This window comes from Chiroxiphia lanceolata, chromosome 16 (genome assembly GCF_009829145.1).
Source record: "Chiroxiphia lanceolata isolate bChiLan1 chromosome 16, bChiLan1.pri, whole genome shotgun sequence".
NCBI classification, from domain to species: Eukaryota; Metazoa; Chordata; class Aves; order Passeriformes; family Pipridae; genus Chiroxiphia; species Chiroxiphia lanceolata.
This window is the reverse complement of record NC_045652.1, coordinates 1,283,944-1,299,285: the sequence shown is the minus strand read 5'-3', so window position 1 is coordinate 1,299,285 and position 15,342 is coordinate 1,283,944. Positions and strand designations below refer to the sequence as shown.

The 15,342-nt window shown below is 56.0% G+C and overlaps 1 protein-coding gene across 6 annotated transcripts in view; it reads left to right on the top strand.

Moving 5' to 3' along the window:
• The first annotated feature begins 5,449 nt into the window (after positions 1-5,449).
• The window catches only part of CAPN15 (calpain 15), a 59,513-nt gene continuing 49,620 nt past the window's right edge, over positions 5,450-15,342 (top strand). For 2 of the 6 annotated variants that reach the window (XM_032704255.1, XM_032704254.1), the window contains exons 1-5: positions 5,450-5,496; positions 10,948-11,358; positions 11,450-11,616; positions 14,342-14,382; positions 14,936-14,988. The gene's annotated coding sequence lies outside the window, so the exon portion shown is untranslated. Of the gene's footprint in view, positions 5,497-10,947; positions 11,359-11,449; positions 11,687-14,341; positions 14,383-14,935; positions 14,989-15,342 lie in introns of all 6 variants that reach the window. The other 4 variants (XM_032704260.1, XM_032704256.1, XM_032704258.1 and 1 more) reach the window with 3 other exon arrangements.

Below are 15,342 nucleotides of genomic sequence, written 5' to 3'. Positions count from 1 at the left end.
GGTAGGGCAGTCATGGGCTGTGAGGAACCAGTGGGATCCTGTGGGTCGTCACTGGGAGGCCCTGGAGGGGTCACTGGGGCAGGTTGGGGGTCACTGGGGGAGCTGGAGAGTCAGCAGGGCTTGGGGAGTCACTGGGAAGGTAAAGAGTGAAGGGACTGGGGTTGATGGGGGCCCTTGAGGGTTATCAGTGGCCATAGGGGGGCAGTGGAGTTGGTGGAGGGGGCTGAGACCTGTCCTTCCTTCCCATGGCCTTGGGGGTCCTGGCCCTGTGACTGGGGGGTCCCTGTCACCCCCCACCCAGAAGTGCTCCTGCCCCAAAGTGCCACAGGCTGAAGTGACCCTTCTGCACCAACTGCTGCTGCTCAGCCTGGCTGACCCTGGTGGCACCGTGGACAGGGAGGTGGCCCCTGGCCCCTAGTGACGCATCCTGTGCCCAAGGATATCAGCGAGCCCACTCCCCCGGTGAGTGACCCTGGGGGTGCCTCCCCTCCCTGGGGTCCCCTGACACTGATGACAGACTGGCTGGGCTGCCTCAGAGCTCCAAGGTGCCCCTGCACACCTGTGCAGTGCTTAGGAGGAACTGGGGGCTGTGACACCTCCTGGGGACACACCACACCCACAGGGATGCCTGATCCCCCCAGGGCTCTCAAATTCCCCCAAGGACACCCTGTTACTCCCAGGGCTCCCAAATTCCTCTCAGGGAGCCCTGACAACTCTCCTGCTCTAGTGAGAATTCCCCCAGGACTCCAGGGAATTCCTAATACCCCCAGAGGCCCATGGACATCCCCACAGCTCCAGCACCCCAGAGCCACTCCAATCCCCCACTTCCCTGCAGTGTGGAGCCCAAGTGATCATTCTAGGCCACAGACTCAGTCCCAAGGATCACTTTGGTGTTTTGGATCAGATAATCCTCCCTGAGGAGAGGGGATCGATACCTCTCCCTCCAACAGGGAGGGGTTTGAGTGTCCCAACCCCCCCATAAAGGAAATAGAGGACAGGGAACATGTCTTGGCACAGTTACAGCAGGATCATTCATGTCCATCACCTCACCTGTCCCACTGAAGGTGGCAGCACGTGTCAGTCAGTGAGTTGTGAGACCCCATGCTGGTGACAGCTGCTGGACCCCTGCAATGCAAAACTATTCCTCTCAAATTCTGTGTCTTACTTCCCTTGTGCTAAATGTGGGCGATGCACTATATTGACAATGAAAGCAAAACTCTTCTGGGTTTGTAGATACTGTTCCCTCAAATGTCCTCTGTTGCACACAGGTATATGCAGTACATCTTCCACTTAACTTCCTTTTGAGGTCCCTTCTGGCTAAAAAAATATCACTGCTCAGTTCTAGATACACACATAGATAATCCCAGAGTCACAGACTGGTTTGGGTTGGAAGAGACCTTAAAGATCGTCTCCAGGGACACCTTCCACTAGCCCAGGTTGCCCCAAGCCCTGTCCAACCTGGCCTTGGACACTTCCAAAGATCCAGGGGCAGCCACGGCTTCTCTGGGCAACCTGTGCCAGGGCCTCACCACTCTTATGTAATACATATATATTATATATTTAGTCAAGAGTTACCTTTCTTTGCACCTGCCTTGCTGCAAAAAGCCTTCCATTGCAACAGCTCAAGGACTCATGGAGGAAGACTTCCTCCCAAGTAGGTGATGGATCATATGACTTTCTGTCCTGCCCTTTGAGAGCCATCAGGACCTCCTCGTTCCTCAGGCTGAAAATAGGAGGGTTGAGGGCAGGCACCAGGAAGGAGCCACTTGCCAGTCCTATGGCAAGGTGGAGTTGGAGCAGAGATGAGGATGAAGGGAAGCATTCATTCAAGCTTCATGTCTTGGGAAATGAGGACTGGAAGACCTTTGGGATGTGGAACACACCAACCTCTCCTCCCTCTCACCTGAGGTGCCTCAGGCAGGAGCTGCTGGCTCCAGCACTGGCTGCCAGAGCACAATGGGAAGTGTCCTTGTGCATCCTCCAGTCCCTGCAGACCTTGGGTGTGTGTCCCTGTGCTTGGCCAGCTGGGTCTGCTCCAGGTCACCTCCCAGCCTCCCCCCAGCCTCCCCCACCCCACAGGGTGTCCCATGGCACAGAGCTCACAGTCAGGGCCAGGCAAGCTCACTTACTGCAGAGATACAGAGCTGTCTACACTGACATATAGTGCAGTCCATGAGGATTCACATCCACAATCTATGAGGATTCACATCCATAATCCATGAGGATCCACATGGCCTTACTTGTTGGGTCCTGGCTTTGCAAGTCTGAGGCACTGGAGAAGTGGCTGATGCTCCTCTCTATGGTGGAAAGTCGTGGTGGGTGGAGAATCTTTGCAGCTGGAGGAAAGCAAGGTTTGTATTATCAAAAAAGGCTCAGGATGGCCCAGGCAGCCACAGACCAGCCAGCTCCGGGAAAAAACACGGAATGAGTCCTTTTAGGAGGCATGGCAGGGGGAGGAGGAGCAGGGAAACACTCAGTGTGGAGTTACAGTGCCTGAAAATGATTGTTTTCTGTGATGAAGTTTGCTCAGGGCAGAGCAGGGGGTGACATTCCCCTCACCTTCAGCCAGGCTCTCAGTTCTACAGCACTCAGTCATTCCCAGGAATGACTTTCTGACTGGCTGGAAGAGCTGGGGGGGTTCACCTGGAGAAGAGAAGGCTCCAGGGAGAGCTGAGAGCCCCTTCCAGGGCCTAAAGGGGCTCCAGAAGAGCTGGAGAGGGACTGGGGACAAGGGATGGAGGGACAGGACAAGGGGGAATGGCTTCCCACTGCCAGAGGGCAGAGTTAGATGGGATATTGGGAAGGAATTGTTGTCTGTGAGGGTGGTGAGGCCCTGGCACAGGTTGCCCAGAGAAGCTGTGGCTGCCCCATCCCTGGAAGTGTCCAAGGCCAGGTTGGACTCGGCTTGGAGCAACCTGGGCTAGTGGAAGGTGTCCCTGCCCTTGGCATGACAGGCTTTAAGATCCCTTATAACCCAAACCATTCCATGACTGTGATTCCTAACAGGACACACTGACATCATCCACTACGTCAAATCACTTCCCAACTGGGCAAAGTTAACCTTTTACATTTATTCTCCAGATACCCAAGGCCATGCTGGTGATATAATTCCAGCCAGGATCTCCCCCATCCTGCCAGCAGAGCTGGGTGTCAGCAGCTGTTTGTGTCATGCCCTGTAGATGTGATGTCAAAGCTGTTTGTGTCATGCCCTGTAGATGTGATGTCAAAGCCCACACAAACTGCAGTGACTCCCCTCCTCCTCCTCCTCCTCCTTCTCCTTCCCCTCAGGGCTGTGCAGTCCCACTGCTCACACTCATCAATAATCCTGTGCATGATGGACAGGGCTGAACTCAGCTGCCCACACACAGGTGTACAGAGGCATTTCGAGTGCTCTGAGGATCCAACTGCTGCTCAGTGAGGCTGAAGAGCTCAGGGATGAAGTCACCCAGCAGGTCTCTGTGGCTGAGCTGTGTGGCCACCCTGGGGTACCTCACTGGCACCAGAGTGCAGGGACACCGTGGTGTCCAGAGGTGTCACCGTGTGCCCACAATAACACTCCATGGTGTGGCTGGTGACAGGTCTTACTCAAACACCCACTGTGGTGGAGCCAGTGGATCCTGTTAAGCCCAACTTCCCCCTTTTCCCAGGGGATCCCAACGTGTTTTACACCATAATAGGCAGAGGAGCCCCACCAGCCATGGTGGGATGGTTGGGGTGTCCTGTGCAGGAGTTGGACTTGTGGTCCTTGTGAGTCCCTTCCAGCTCGGGATATTCCATGGTTTTGGGGTGCTGACCTGTCCATGCAGGGCTGGGATACCTGTCCTGTGCTTCCCTCAGGCACAGGCTGGGCACTGGAGGAGCATCAAGCCCCTCAGCTGCCCCAGTCCAGGAATCCCTCCAGTGAGCAAGGGCAGTGTGGGGCTGCCCCTGCCCTGGCCCACCCCGGAGAACAAAGGCAGAGATGCTTCTGCAGCCTCTGGAAAAGATCTGCCTGCAAATAAACGTGTTGATATGACTGGCAATTCCATTTTACAGAGAGATGAAGGGAAGCCAAAGGTCTCCACTCGGCTTTTGGTCCCTGCATCATCTCTACAGGTCTCCTGAACATTGGCTATCTCAGCACCCCTCAACTGCCCACACAGGCTCCAACAGCCTAAAGAGAACACTTCTCCTGTTTAGGAGCTGTCCTGTTTTACTTAGCAGCCTTTAATCCCCTCTCCAAGGTTGGTGGCATAAATGGTGCTGCTTTTGCTGGAGCAACGACCAATTATTTCACATCAGGGTGTGCTGGGGCCAGCTGGGCTGAGTCACATCTGGGACCCCCTCCCAATTTCCACCTGTGACTCTGGGACAGGAGCACCCTGAGCTTGGCAGGTGCTGCAGGAGCTGCTCCCAGTTCCCATCTCCGTGGGGCAGGATGGTTTGAAGGCACTTCTTAAAACAGCGAGTCTGGCCTTGGGCCAGCTACATTCCGTGGGGGAATGTAGCTCTGGGTTGGGATGTCCATGGGGGATGGGTGTAGCTCTGGGTTGGGATGTCTGTGAGGGGATGTAGCTCTGGGTTGGGATGTCTATGAGGGGATGTAGCTCAGCGTTGGGATGTCTGTGGATGGATGTAGCCAGAGAGTTGCGGCTCACGGGGGGGAAGATCCTGGGAGGGACGGGATGCTCCGAGCCGCCCTCCCAGCGCCGCTCCCGGCTCCCCGCTGTTCCTCGCCGAGCCCCGTCCGCCCATCGCCGGCAGCGCCGACAGCTCCTGCCAGCTCCCGGCTCGCTTGATGTGCCGCCAGGTCATTAAGCGCTGTAATTACCGGGCGCGGCGGCTCCTCCCGGGTTCACTCAGCCCCGGGCTCCGCTCTCCGCATCCCGGGATCCTCCCTCCCCTCACGGCGGCGCCTCCTGGGGCAGCACTTGAGGACCCTACGGGACGTTCGGACCCTCCGTGTGCGGGCTCGGGGCCGCGTAGCTGCCTTCCCGACCCGAGCCGCGGGACGCTGCGGGACCCCCCGGTCCCCCCGCAGCCCCCGGGCCCCTCGGCCGGTCCCGCCGCCCCTCAGGGCAGCGCCGCCTGCGCTGCGACCTCCGGGCCGGGGGGCGGCGCTCTCCCCTCCCGCGGCCGCGGAGCACTCTGGGAGTTGTAGTCCTCGCCCGCTCCTCGGCTCCCGCCGCCCCCCCCCGCCCCCTCCTTCCGCCGCCCCCGCCCGCCCGGGACCCCCCTCCGGGCCCCCCCCGGCCCCGACCCGCCGCTCCGGGGGCCCCACTCGGCCTCCGCCTTCCGCTTCCTGCGCGCGGCGCCCCTCGGGGCTCGTAGTCCCGCCGCGCTATTCACGACGGTCTCTGCGCTGTGTCCGCGCCGCTCGCCCGCGGCCGGGCCGGGGCGCTGCGCCACGGCGGCGGCGTAGGGCGGGCGAGCGGGCGGGGGCCGGGCCGGGCCGTGCGGCTGCTCCGCCCGGGGAACGCGCCGGGCCGGGGCGCGGAGCGGCCCCTCCATCCCCAGGTGAGCGGCGGTGCGGGGGGAGCGGGGCCGGGCCGCCCGCCCGGGGCCTCCCGGCGCAGCCCCGCGGGCCGCGGCTCTGCCCGCGCCGGGGTCCCCCGGGGCTCGCCCGGCGGGGGTCGGCCGGGCCCGGCCGCCCTGCCACACCTGTTGCCGGTGGGCCCGAGCCGGGGCTGGAGGTCGGGGCGGCCCGCGGGGGGCAGGCGGGGTCGGGGTGAAGGAACCCCCTTCCACGGGGGTTTGGGGTGACCTGGGGGCTGCGGGGCCCCCCCCGCGCCCCAGCGCGGCCGCACACCCGGAGGGGCATCTCAGGGTTCGAGGGTCCCGCAGCGGCCGCGGGGGGACGGGGGAGGCTTCGTGATTCCTCGCGTTTAGGCTGCGATGCCCGACTTGCCCTCGCCCTGCACTCGGGGCAGGGAGAGCTGAGCTCCCGGTTCTACCCTCGGGCAGGGGAGCCCGGCCTGGGGCTCTGCTGGGCAGGGGAGCCCGGCCTGGGGCTCTGCTGGGCAGGGGAGCCCGGCCTGGGGCTCTGCTGGGCAGGGGAGCCCGGCCTGGGGCTCTGCTGGGCAGGGGAGCCCGGCCTGGGGCTCTGCTGGGCAGGGGAGCCCGGCCTGGGGCTCTGCTGGGCAGGGGAGCCCGGCCTGGGGCTCTGCTGGGCAGGGGAGCCCGGCCTGGGGCTCTGCTGGGCAGGGGAGCCGGTTTAGGGCACTGCTGGGTTCCCGCTCCGGGCAGGACCACAGCAGAGCCCCCAGTACTCAGGGCTGCCTGTCCTTCAGGTCTGCATTCTCACCTCCCGGTCTGACCCCCCTGCTGGGGGCTGAGCAGGGTTTTGTGCAGTTTCTTTTGCGAGTTTGCCCTTTAGAATCAGTTGGCTGCTCTTATACTTGGGTCTTGAACATCCTGAGGCTGTTGGGGTCCTGGTGCCTCATCAAGACTCCTGGATTTTGATGCACATAAGCTCAGCTGCAGGAGAAGCATGTCAGCCTCCAGGTCCTGGGTGTAGAAGTCTCACAGAGAATGGAAAAGGCTCTGTGCTGGCCCACCTCTCCGTTTGCTGAGCTTCTCTCTTCCCTCCTTGCTCCTGCATCTGGGATACATCTCCCCCAGGCATCAGGAAACAGCTGAGGTGGTCATCTGGTGAGGGGGGATAAAATAATGTGAGTGTTGTGTTTGAAATGTCATCCTGTTTCCTCCAAGTGTTTCTTCAGATGGGAATCTCAGTGCTCGGTGCTCCCTAGGCCCGGGATACGGCTGGGTGGGTTCTCAGGGTCGGACAGAAGGTTATCTGGGAAGTGCTCGCTACCCGTGGCCTGGGGCACTGGTGTGGGATGTACTGCACTGCTGTGGGTGGGTCAGGAGCTGATGGAGACTAGGAATGCGTTTGGAAGGCGCTGAGATGCAGAGGAGGGGGTGCACATCCCAGACTGTGGCCCCTGTGGCTCTGAACGCAGAGATCTTGCCACACTTTGCACGTGTTCACCTGGGACTCGCAGGGACTTGTGCTTCAGGGCTGTGCTCCTCCCTTAACTGGAGCAGACCCACGGTGATATCTCAGCCTCCTGTGACACTATGAGCCTCCTGGTGGCTTTTGTGTGGCCATTTTTTGAGACTCACTGCCGAACAGTCTGGCTTGTGCCCCTGACTGAGCCAGAGCAGGACTGAGCTCTGCCTGAGGAACGTGTCAGAGGCAGGATTCAAATTAGCCCGATTTTATGTACGTGGGGATATTAACTCGTTCTGAGTTGCATCAGCTTCTGTTTGTGTCCAAGGCTTTAACAGTTGAAGGCAGAAGGCAAGACCCAACAGTGCTCCCTTCCTCGGGAGGGGCTGGAGGGCTGCAGAGGCCTTTGAAGGTTGGATGTGACTTTACTAAGCCCCATTGCTTTGGCAGGAGGGAGAGCAGCCTCCTGGAGCCTGGTGACTTGGTGCATGAGGGAACCCAAGGCGTGGGCCAGGCACAGTGTCTCCTGAATTGGAATATATCCTGAAAAACAAACCAAAACTGCTAAAGTTGCACATTAAAAAGGTTGGGTGTCACGCTCAGACTCGGAGCTGCCTCAGAGGAACGGAAGGGCTGGGTGACCCCGTGGAGGAGCCTGGATGCCCTCATGAGGCTGATTGCCCTCTGCTCTCCTGGGCTGTCCACGGGACACCCTTATCTTTGCTCGGAATACCGCTGGCTTTGCAGAGGGAAGTGGCCAAAGCTGAGTGCTGTTGGTGTTCCCTCAGCCAGCTGAGTGCTATTGGCTTTATCTCATGGAAAACGTGATCTCCTCTGTCCCAGAGGTTTTGTGGGAGCTTTCCAAATTTGCAGTGGTTGCACATGAGATCTAGAGAGAGACCCAACTTCTCCCCTCCCCGTGTGCAGCTATGGTTGTGCTGATCTGCTCTGGTGGGAACATCATCTGCTCCCAGGTGAGATGCAAGTGGGAGAAATGCTTTTTTCCTCTTCCTGCCTCATCTGAATCCAGGCTTGTTTGTTTCTGGCTTCGTTCTGACCCTACCTGTGAGCAGAGGGGTCTGGGAAGGACCAGACCCTGTGGCATTTCTCTGAGTGAGGGTCTTCATGAAGCAGGGGGAGGCTGGAGTGAGGGGCAGTGACTGCCTGTGGTCAGAGCCGTGGGCAGGGGGAGAGGAGATGGATTTGTAAAGTGTGTGTCAGTCCTGTGTCCTGCTGCAGTGGTTCTCTCCAAGTGCCCAGAATTGGGAGGAATCTTGTGAGCAGCCCATTTGGAACGTGGGGCTCTAAGCAAGGTCAGGCACAGTGCAGCCTTCCTTGGGAAAGCTGCTTACGCGGGAGGGACAGGTGAGTCATTTTCCGTCATAATCCCACTCTTGGGAGCGAGGTGAGCTGCCTGCCTGCTCCCTGGGAGCCTCCTGGATCTGCCTGCGTTTGCCTCAACCTTGGTGGTAGCTGTTGGACCCTTCCTGAGTGCACAGCCCTCTCCAGGCCACTGTCCCAGAGCCGGGCAGGGAGGAACAGGCTACTCTGAATTTCTGTCACATTTGCTATTTGGAGTGTTGACACATTTAGCTATGGCAGCTGAGGAAGCCAAGAGAGGCAGAAGGGCTGCTGCTTGCTCAGGAGAAACATTTAACTCTTGCCCTCACAGCTCGCTTCCCCGTGTCAGGACGGCTGATGGGAAGTGCCAGTGTTGTTCCCAAAATCTGCTCGTCTTCAGTCACTTAAAAGATGAGGATGATTTTTGTGTACCATTTCCTCTTGCTCTGGAAAAAAAAATACTGCTGCCCTGGTGCCCGGACAGAAGGGGGAAGGGGGAGCCCTGGCAAGGAAATAAGATCCAGAGAAATGTGTCACCAGCAGAAAGAGCAATTGTTTTCCTGCATTTCCATGGCAGAGCGTTGTCCTGTTCAGGCAGCCCATGTTTGACAGCCAAGATAATACATTTATATTGATGTAATTAGCGGGATGTGGAGTTTGCTGAATGGCTCGGGGGCAGCCTGCTTTTCACTCTAACTCCAGCAAATAGATCAGGGAGGGTTGGAAAGCTGCCGTGGGTTGCTGGAATTGGCCCGTTGGGTTTCTGGAGGTTGAATACATAACTGCTGATATTTCCTATTGTGCTGTACCCTGCCTGTTTGAAAAGAAAATAACTCGAGGGAACATGGGGCTATTTTTGCCAGCTTGAGATGATCAAGTTTGATTTCTAAAAACTGAAGCCGAGTCTTTAGGCTTGCACATTAAAGCTAGTGTTGGAACCATATCTCTGTTCCCCCACAAAGTCGTGCCTCCGTGCTCTGCCAACAGTGTAAACTCTAATGTGTGTTCATAAAAAAAGAAAGAACTCCTCTGTTCCTGCAGTGCAGCCCCTTTTATAGCAAGGAGGGTGCTGTGGGCCTGAGCAGGCTCAGCGTCAGGGGAGGGTGACAATGGCACCATGTCAGGGCACGACGCTGGTGTCCTGCCCCAGCCCTGGCATTGGCAGCCCTTGCCAAAGCTGAAGGGTTATCAATGCACACCCACTTTGGTAAAATAGAGACTGAGACCTTACAAAAGCTGTTGTCCTCTCTGTGATGCCATCCAGCTGCATTTCTGACGTGGTGCTTCCTATGGCACCAATGTTTCCTCTTCAGCATCTTGTTCCCAGTCCCGGCCCAGGTGATTTTGGTTTACTGGGGATATCGTGGGCAGCTTCCCAGCTTGGGTTGTGTTCTCCTGCTCCTGTAACAAAAAGGTTTGCAGAGAAGGTAACTCTGGACAGCTTTGTTGGGGTAGCAAGGGAACTCCCCTGTGTTTGTGCTGGTCCTTGGAAATGGAAGCACGGCATGAGGGTCCTCCTGTGCCGGGCTGTGTCCTCCCCTGTGGCAGCCCTGCTCTCCACAGAGCCTGCAGCACTGATGTGGTCAAGGTCTTGCTCTCCAACTTGCCTCTCTCGGTCTCCTGCCTGCAGACTCAGGCAGCAGGCAGAGCTGGGGCAGTCCTTGGGATTCCAGCACAGCCCAGAGGCTTTGTGTTAAGCTGCTGGGTGCTCAGAGCTTTCCCTTCCTACTCCATACTTATGTGAACGTGTGTCCTACAAGGAAAATGACGTGGTGTCACACACACTGATGTGGCACTTGTGGGGTGCTCTGTCCTCTGGTGTTGGTCTCACTCCCTCATTAGCTTTAAGCCTTCAGCCTTTCCACTGAGTGCCTTGGAGATGCTGTGGGCTGGAATTCTCTTTGTAGCCAGTGCTGCACAGACCCTTGGGCTAAAAGGTCCTTTTGAACCTGAATCAGTCCCTTATTTACTTTTTACTGGTCCCTGAGTGGCATCTGCTGCCCGCTCTGTATCATCCTCCCTGTCCTGGTCTGGTTCCATTACCAGCCCATGTCCAGGTGTTCACCACAAGACGTCTTTTCCCCACTGCCTGGAATTCTCAGTGGTGGAGAGTGCTGGAAGAGAAACGCTCTTTGTGAGTTCACTGTGACCTACTCCAGGGCCATCGTGCTGCACTGATGGTGTGGCTGTGGGGACGGTGGGCAAGGTGAGGGAGCAGAACAGGATCTGTTGCTCTTGGTGCTTCTGCCATGCTCCCAAAGAGACTCAGTGATCACATTGTTCTGGCTGAATCCTTATTTTTGTGCTCCCTCCCCAACCTCAAACAGAGGAAGTGAGAGTGTGCTGGTGAGCCAGACACTTATGGACATGGGTTCTTTTTGCCTCCGTCTGCTAAAAGCCCATCCCAAAGGAGACAGCTCTTTCCTAAAGCATGGATTTCACTAAAACAGGTTGTTTTGAGAGCAGAGAATATGAAGGAGGAAGGGGAAATATCTCGGAGGAGGGAGGTTTGCCGAGGCAACTACTTGAACGTCATGGCTTCTGGGGGTGGGATGGGCACATTTGGCATAATCGGAGGAATTAGTACTGTAGAATTTCCAGTAGATGTAACTGCTAATGATGTCCTGGCTATGCAGAGTAATTAACATCTGTTTCTGTATTTGAACATTCAGGCAGCGTGCCCCGCCAGACACCGCTGCGCTCACATCCGGCCCCTCGGGAGCTCCTACCCTGTTGCTAATTGTCGAGAGCTGTCCAGAGTCCTTGTCCATGCGATCCTGCCGTGCTCCCTCCTGCCCTGCTCCATCCTGCCGTGCTCCCGGGGTGCTGTTCCTGCTCTGATGCCAGCTCACAGCACAATGCTGAGCAGCAGCCACTGTCAGAGAGAGTGAGGCCAATGCTGGGCACAGAACTATAAAGTCACAGCCAAAGGCTCTGAAACCACAAGTGAAGAATCTGAGCTGACCCAAAAGCAGTGGGTCCCGTCGTGTCTCCAGACAGGACCAAGCTCCCAGGCTCTGCCTGGGAGGCACAGAGCCTTCTGCCAGCTGGAGTTCAAGTGGATGCTGACGGAGTGATGTGAGGTTGGTTGTGTTTGCTGGGGTGATGCTGATCAGCCCGGAGTCTCAGCAGCCATTTATTCTTACATGCCTTTCTCCCCTCTCTGTCCTCCAGCTGCTCCTGCCAGGCTTGGTGTGCTCCCAGTGTTCCTGCAGACATCTCCTAGCATGGTCCCCCTGCCAGGCTGCTCTGCGGGTGCCAGCAGTGCCCGCCCGGCTCCAGGGACTCCAGGCTGACCCCACACCCCTGGCACCGGACCCACCGAGCAGGAACCGTGTGGGGTGAGAGGCTTTTCTGACTCAGCTCTGGGCTGGGCTGGGAGGGGCTGAAAGGAAGACCTTCTCTGCTCTGGTGTGTAAGCACAGTTACCCCGCTTTGTGTCTCCCACGCATCTCATTCTTGTTGTTCTTCCTTGTTTTGGTTCCTCCTTTGAGTGTTTCCCTCTCCATGCTGTCTGTGTGAAGGCCACATATTCATGTGGGTAGGAATACTGGTGTCCCCTGGTTTTCTTATGGTGAAGAGGAAACTGTAATAGTGAAAGAGAAATTGTGGGTCTTCCAGGACCTCACAATCTTAAGCAATGGAAACTGCACGATTGTCCCAAGGTGTGTTTGAGGCAGTGCCAGGGCAGGGGAATAAGCTGGTCTTAAAAACTCTGCATTGCTTTGCCTGCAGTAACCACTGTGGCAGTTCCCAGGCCAGGACTGGGACAAAGAGGTGGCTATCTTGTGCCTTAAATGGCTGGGCTGCTTTCAGCCTGGGGATTGAGAGCCTGGGCTGTGGAGGCAGGATGAGGTGGTGGGAAACCAGTCTGAGCTTGGACCTTCAGGGTGGGTACTCTTGCAATGTGTGATAGTGTTGTCCTTGAGTTCTAATGATCCATGTTGGGGTTTTGGATTGATCAAATGGACACCAGTGTGCTGTGTGTTGGCCCGTCTGGTCTGCCTGGGTGCCTATGGACTAGCTGGAGTCTCCATGTGGCTTTGGTGTCCAGCCACAGCAGAAGGTCTGCAGGAATCTCTTACAGCTGGGGGTCAGGGAAGCCAGACTGTGAACACTCTTACCTTTGAGTAGTGACTGTCCCCAGGGAGGTGTTGGTCAGATCTGTACCATGGCTAGTTCTCAGTGGTGGGAGGGATGAAGTGACATTCCTGCTCTTGGGTCAGTTTTGATTCAGCCTTGAAATGTCTTACAAATGCTACTGCCATTGTTCCTGTTGCCTGACCTTGCATGTTTTAGGAAGCAGAGGCTGGTGGAGGGAAGGTTGGGGGTCTGTAGCACCACAGGCTCAGGCAGCTGGATTTGTCTTGCAAGGCATTTGAGAGTGACTCCAGTAATGTGACCTCCTCTCCATCTGGCTGTTTGGGCATTGTGGGTTCAGGATGCAGCCACTGCCCTTGGTGAAGAACTCCCTCCCTGTGCTGGAGGTACCTCCGATGGCCTGCTGGGGCTGGCTTTGCTCTAACAAAGGCAGCTGGTTCCTCAAACTGTCTGCATTATGTTTCAGCCCTCTCAGCCTTTTCCTCGTTGTATCCTCATTCCTCAGTGTGACCATTGTATTTGTTCTAATGACTGTTCTCCTGGGAAAATATGGTTTAAGGTGTTGTGTAATTGAACACGTCCTGCACTTCCAGCTCTACTGGTGTAGCTGAAGAGGAGCCACTTGTGATGGAGACAGTGAGCCAGTAAAGCTACTCTCGTGAGGAGAGGGGAGGATTGTGGTGGTGTCAGGCTCTGTTTATCTGTAGCACTTCATTGTCCCAGGTGTTATTCCACACCTATAATTTCAATTACAGTATAATCTCCTAACAGAAGCCATGGCATGGCTGCCACATCAGTGTGCAGAAGGGTCCACATGGTTTTCAAGATGGCCCAGCACAGAGTACAGGTGCAATGTGGAGCTGGAGGGGAGGGAGCAGTAATGTGGTGCTTCTCCATTAAATTATCACTCTGAGCTGTGCTTCCCTGTTGCTCAGAGAAGCTGTGGCTGCCCCATCCCTGGAAGTGTCCAAGGCCAGGTTGGATGGGGCTTGGAGCAACCTGGTCTAGTGGAAGGTGTCCCTGCCCATGGCGGGGGGGGGGGGATGGGCTTTAAGGTCCCTTCCCACCCAAACCATTGTGTGATTCTATGATTCTAGAAGAGGAAGTATTTTTCTCTCCAGCCCCCAAGTCTGTCCCACCTCCCTGGTTTCTCCTGGTTCCCTGTGTTCTTGGGGAAGGCAGGAGCCTCATGTGCAGTTCTCAGTGATTCCTATGCTTTTCTCTTCCCATTGTTTGTGATGGAAATGCCAAATGCCACAGTTGTCTCTCAGGCTTATCCTACCTCTGCACTTGCCTGAGGCACAGCCAGAGATGCAGTGGTTTAAATCTAGGCCAGTTGGTTGGAAATTGGAACGTGGTGCCAGATTAAGGCCAGGGAAGGCCAACTTGCATAAAAATGGCAGAAAGAGACACCCAGGTGCTGCTGCCTGTTGGCTCTGGGCAGGGCAGGGCAGTGAGGACTGGGAGCTGTGTCTAGCAAGGGATGCAGCTGGATGAGGCTTGGGCAAATTACATATTTACTGTCTGTCTAACCTGTGTTAGAATTAAAGCTGTGGTTGGGGTGTCTGGGGACAGTGTGCTCAGGGGACATCTCCTCCACCTCCTGTCTCTGAGACTTTGCTTTCCAAGTCTGTGCCCTGGATTTTCACTGGATATGAGACTTCGGTTTTTTGCTGCAACTCTCTTCCCCTCCCTTCTGCAGTGGCCAGCTCTTCATCTGCTTATCTGTCAGCTTAGCATGATCTGGAGATACAATCCCTGCTGTCCTTTTGGGAATGACCTCATGTTTGTGCTGTGTTTGGGCACCTATGGCCCACCATGAATTCAGGTTGCTGAGTGACTGGGAGGAAGGAACTCCATGGGTCATCAAGCCCAGTTCCCTGCTGCTGAAGACAGTCTTCTTGAGCAGGTCATGAACTTGTCCAGGAACAATCATCGGGACTAACTCTGTGCTTCTTTCCCCAGTGCTTCTGGAGCAGCTGGTCAATAGATCTGCTCTTTGAAAGGTCAGAAACCCTCCTCTGACTCCCAGTGTCCAGCTTTCCCGGGCTGGTTGATTGTACCTGTGCCATTGCAGAGTGTCAGCTTGCAGATGAGAGATGACTTGCACTTTTTGTTCCTTCCCTGGCTCTCTGTAACCTTTATGTCCTACAGCAGTTGTGGCTCTCGATGGAGATTTGTCCTGAGAAAATGTTGAAGGCTGCTTTGTTTTTCCATTTGGGAAGGTTGGGTTGGCTGGGCTCATTTGTTTCTGTGTTGTGCTTTTGAGTGTTTCAAGTGCAGGTGGAGCTGTGAGCTGCACAGTTTGTGAGTGTTAGCAAGTACAGAAGAGCACTTTTTGTGCTGCTGTCACTTCTGTCTTGTGTTTTAGTGTTTGTCCTTGCTACTTGTGCCATCTTGCCCCTTCAGGAGGGAGAGATGTTGTCAGAAACAGTTGAATCAAGGTGAACCTGATAAAGCAGTGCATTGAAGAGCCAGTGCCTGGCTCTTACTTGTGGCTCTTATTCATGTTTATCTCTAGCTATGAATGTGCAATAACAACAATTCTGTTCTGCACAGGCTGGCACAGCCTCAGACAGGAAGATCTGCTGTTTACCAAGCAACACTCTGCTGTAAGTGAGAAGGGGGGGAAAAATGGTTTATTGCTGCTGGGTAACCCAGAGTGTAGTTAAACCTTTCTGAGAAAGGAGGAAACTAAGAGCACATGTGTTACTCAAGATGCGTTTTTCCTGGCAAGAGGCCCATGTGTGTGAGCTTCCTGCAAAGCATCCCTGCGTCTGCTCCTTCCCATTCAATCCATAGCATATTGGGAGCAGGAGAGTAAGAGCTTCCTGTTTTTATAATGCAACTGGTCTCAGCAGGCAATCTGTCGGGGTGATTTTTCAGCCTGACATCTCTTGGAGCTGGGGCAGCCTGTTAGCTGAGTAGGATGACAGAACTCTGCTACAAGGATTATAAATACAGGG